We start from the raw sequence: 4,289 nt of genomic DNA on the forward strand, positions 1-4,289 counted from the left end.
CAGGTTATTAAATGGTTTGTCACCGTAACACAGAGTAGTTAGGTTAGATTTAGTTGGTGTAAATCAATCAAGAATACTGATCATAACTGGTATGTATAGACAATAGCAGGTGGTATAGTAACGTTTATGTGCCGGCTGTTATGGTATTTACTTTATCATTACACAACACAGTTGGTTTCAATACTGTTTAATGTTCCTGTTAGCCTTGCTATGACGTTGTATAGGAGATATGTGATTTTAATCCACTCTACCTTTTCAATTACATTTGATTTCTAAAAAGGGTTTTCATGTATTTTCTCTATTGTAGGCCATTGACTTTTTCAGCCAATGGTAGATGTATTGTAGTGGAACGAGAAATGGGTTCTTATGATTCCCATAAAACTGCAATGAGTACCTTCTGGCACCTCCCTCATTTGCAAAGTTATATTGTGGAGCAACTTGAAAATGTGCATAAAACTCGACAATATTCCTTATGTGACCTATTGATGAAAAGTAGCCCAATACGCATGATTTCGGCCACATAGTACTATACAGTGTGCTCTTTGTACGTGGGAAACCGTTAGTGAGAATAGCAGCTCCAACATAGGCTTCCCTCGCTCGCCCTCAAATTAATTAAGACTATACTTTCAGGGATCATTTCTATAGTTCTTGACTTGAGAAATGTGTTTCTAAAGTGTTTGATCTCGCAACCCACGATGACGAGATGCGATATTCCCTTCTGAGCGCGAAGCGGGCTTTGAGTAATGATTCAGTTCATCCGCTCTCTGCCATTGATGACCGTTCTTTGCTTCCTTGTGGAGCATTGAGGGAGGGAATATGATCAGAGTGGTTAGACTGATTAGTGTTAAATATCGAATTAATCGTAAGGTTTACACTATTACCAAACTTCTGGATGTCAGTAATTATTTCATAAAAATAGTTCAACTTCCTTCAATGCTGTTAAATGTCAAATGTGGTAATGCTTTTTATTTAACTAGGCAAGGCCAGTTAAATTATTATTTACGATGACAGCCTACCCGGACAAACCCTTCCCTAACCCGGACGACGTTGAGCGCTGCCCTATGGGACTCCCGAACACGGCCAGTTGTGATTACAGCCCTGGATCGAACCAGGGTCTGTAGTGACGCCCCCAGTATTGAGATAGCGTGCCTTAGACTGCTGCGCCACTCGGGAGCCCAAGGAAATATAAATAGGAAATGTATTACAAAGCAATCTCCATTCAACATACCAATCCAGTCGGAACTCAAATTGTTCAATTACATGTTATATCTAAATTATATTTTCTCTATTGTGGGCCACTGATATTCTCAGCCAATAGCAGTCCCCTAAAAACTGCATCATTACCCCTGGCACTCCCTCATTTGCCAAGTACTATTCTGGGCAACTTGAACATGTATTTGGTGAGGTTTTCATGGGTATAACAACTGTTTGTAGCCCAATACGCATGATTTCAGCCACGTGGTACTATATATCGTGCTCTTTGTACGTGGGAAACCGTTAGTGAGAATAGCAGCTCCAACATAGGCTTCCCTCGCTCGCCCTCAATTTAATTAAGACTATACTTTCAGGGATCATTTCTATAGTTCTTGACTTGAGAAATGTGTTTCTAAAGTGTTTGATCTCGCAACCCACGATGACGAGATGCGATATTCCCTTCTGAGCGCGAAGCGGGCTTTGAGTAATGATTCAGTTCATCCGCTTTCTGCCATTGATGACCGTTCTTTGTTTCCTTGTGGAGCATTGAGGGAGGGAATATGATCAGAGTGGTTAGCTCTTAATATTGTAAATATTAACTTCTTTGTATTGTAATTATGATTTATGTGAGCGCTGGTGTGCTATCCTTCTGACGGAAGGGCAGAGCAGGCCGCAGGCACGCGCATCGACGAGATGCCGCACCCGACGGGGTAAGAAGAAACGACTATCTGAGGCAGAGGAGACCGTTCACACGGTCCCAGAACCCACGGGACTGTATCTTTAATTCATCAAGCAAGATATTGAGCCCTGCCCATATCTCTTTGCTTTTTAAAGGGTTATATTTTGTGCCTTTACAACCCAGTGCAACGATTTTGATGTTAAGGTAGACATGTTTAAGTTTTTTAGAAACATCCGTTTAAGGGAATACTTTAGCTCCCCTAATCCTGACATTTCTATTGAACCAGTAGGTTGCTCCCCTGCACATACTCCGACTCCTTTTAGGAGCAAGAGTTATTTTATACCTCCAGCCAATCGCAATCACTCTATCGAGACATATTGCAGACTTGTTGAAAAAGATGTTGCTCATCTCCGTAAGAACAAACAGGAGTCCAAATCTTTCCATCTACAATCCGATACGTCAGTCCTTATTCGCCCTGCTGATAAGGGTGGATCGGTTGTACTCCTGGATAGGGCAGTGTATGTAAATGAGTGTCATAGACAGCTGCTTGACAACACCTTTTACAAGAAACTCAGAAGTGACTCTACTTCCCAATTTCAGAATACTATCTTTACTGTCCTAGATGGGTATTTAAGTTCTGGTCAGATAACCAAAAAAGAACATGTGGGGAAAAACTTGTTCTGATTGGCTGGGCCCCCCAGTGGGTGGGCCCGGCTCCCCAGCCCAGTGGCTGGGCCACTGCTCAGTCAAATCAAATTATATTGGTCACATAAAGGTGAGCCCACAACGGTTTGGCGCAACGTGGCCCATCCTGCTCTCCTGAATCGGCATCGGGACCTGTCCTGGATGGTCGCCTACGAGATCCTCCCGGTCAGGGCCGTTATGCACTCACGGGGCATGGCGAGGACATCCGCGTGCCCCCGACCAGGCTGCGGCCAAGAAGAGTCGGTGAGGCACATGCTCTGGGAGTGCAGAGCCGCCAGGGACCTGTGGAAGGAAGCAGGCCCCCTGATCTCCTCGTGTCTGCCAGCAGGGCAGGACCTAACTCCTCAGCTCGTGCTGTATGGGGTGGGCCGAAGGCCCATTCCATCGAAGACCTTCACCAAGCTCTGGCCCACCCTCACGTGCCTGAAGGAAGCACTGTGGTCCTCCCGTAACCTGCTGGTAGCGAAAAACGTAGAGACCACCCCCCAGGCAGTGGCCATGGTAGCCACGGAAGCCCTGGGGTGGTACGAAAGGAAGGGGGCCTCGACCTCAGGCGAAGGGTCCCCCACAACACCCTAGGTCCCGGTGGCCACGGCCTGACAGCGATGCGCCTAGGGGAGGGATCTCCTCTGGGCCCCGAAGGACGGGACGATGATCTATTCAGAAGAGCAGGATGAGGTGAGCTTGATAAAGACTCACCCCGCTCCTGTACAAGGGACTGAAGACAGCTTCTTAACAAAGTGGCTTTTTAACATGTTTTTCATGCCTTAAAAATGTTTTACCTTTGTTAGATCATCAGCACACATTTTAAATGGCTTTTACAGATTTGATGTTTTTACAAAGAAAGTACTTTTATTCAAGGTTGTTTTCATTGGTTTTAACAACATGTACTTTTTAACACATTTAAATGTAACTTTCAAACGCTGTGTTTTATGCTTTGTTGCCGTTTTTTATGTGTGTAAATGATGTAAAAAATGTATGAGCTGTTTTTAAAGGAATTGTGTCAATACAACTTTTCCAAAAGAAAAATAAACACATTTAGCAGGTGTTATTGTAGGTGTAACGAAATGCTGTTGCGCCTTCTTCACCTTGCTGTCTGTGTGGGTGGACCATTTCAGATTGTCAGTGATGTGTATTCTGAGAAATTTTAAGCTTTCCACCTTCTCCACTGCGCTCCTGTCGATGTGGATGGGGGGGTGCTCCCTCTGCTGTTTGCTGAAGTCCACAATCAGCTCCTTCGTTTTGTTGACGTTGAGGGTATTTCCCTGGCACCACTCCACCAGGGCCCTCACCTCCTCCCTGTAGAGCACATATGTCAGAGTCAAGGCCCGCGGGCCACATCCGGCCCGCGAGAAGGTTTTTTTACGGCCCCTGGGATGATCTTGATTTATTATTAGAACCGGCCCGCAGACCGCAGCAAGCCGGCAGCCCGCAGATCTTTTACACGCACCAATACTACATTTCCCACAATGCAACGGTGACGCACCGAGCAGTAGGCTGCTTCATTTCAATATTTATTGGCACAGCAGTTGTCAGCATCACAGTAAAATTAACTTTCAGATACCCATCAAAAATGGCAAAACGGAAGGTGGACACTGAGAACCGGGGGTTTCAAACAAGGTGGGAGTCGGAGTATTTGTTCACGGAGGTAGCTGGAAAACCTGTGTGTCTTCTGTGTGGAGAAAGTGTGGCGGTACTGAAAGAGTATAAT

The 4,289-nt window shown here is 45.3% G+C and overlaps 2 non-coding genes across 2 annotated transcripts; both read left to right on the plus strand.

Moving 5' to 3' along the window:
* Positions 1–614: 614 nt before the first annotated feature.
* LOC124030611 lies at positions 615–830 on the plus strand. Its single transcript, XR_006837995.1, has one exon. It is a non-coding gene; the product is annotated as a small nucleolar RNA U3 (small nucleolar RNA).
* A 722-nt stretch (positions 831–1,552) lies between these two features.
* On the plus strand, positions 1,553–1,768 carry LOC124030612. Its single transcript, XR_006837996.1, has one exon. It is a non-coding gene; the product is annotated as a small nucleolar RNA U3 (small nucleolar RNA).
* The last annotated feature ends 2,521 nt before the right edge of the window (positions 1,769–4,289 follow it).

This window comes from Oncorhynchus gorbuscha, unplaced genomic scaffold, assembly GCF_021184085.1.
Source record: "Oncorhynchus gorbuscha isolate QuinsamMale2020 ecotype Even-year unplaced genomic scaffold, OgorEven_v1.0 Un_scaffold_13096, whole genome shotgun sequence".
Lineage (NCBI taxonomy): Eukaryota > Metazoa > Chordata > Actinopteri > Salmoniformes > Salmonidae > Oncorhynchus > Oncorhynchus gorbuscha.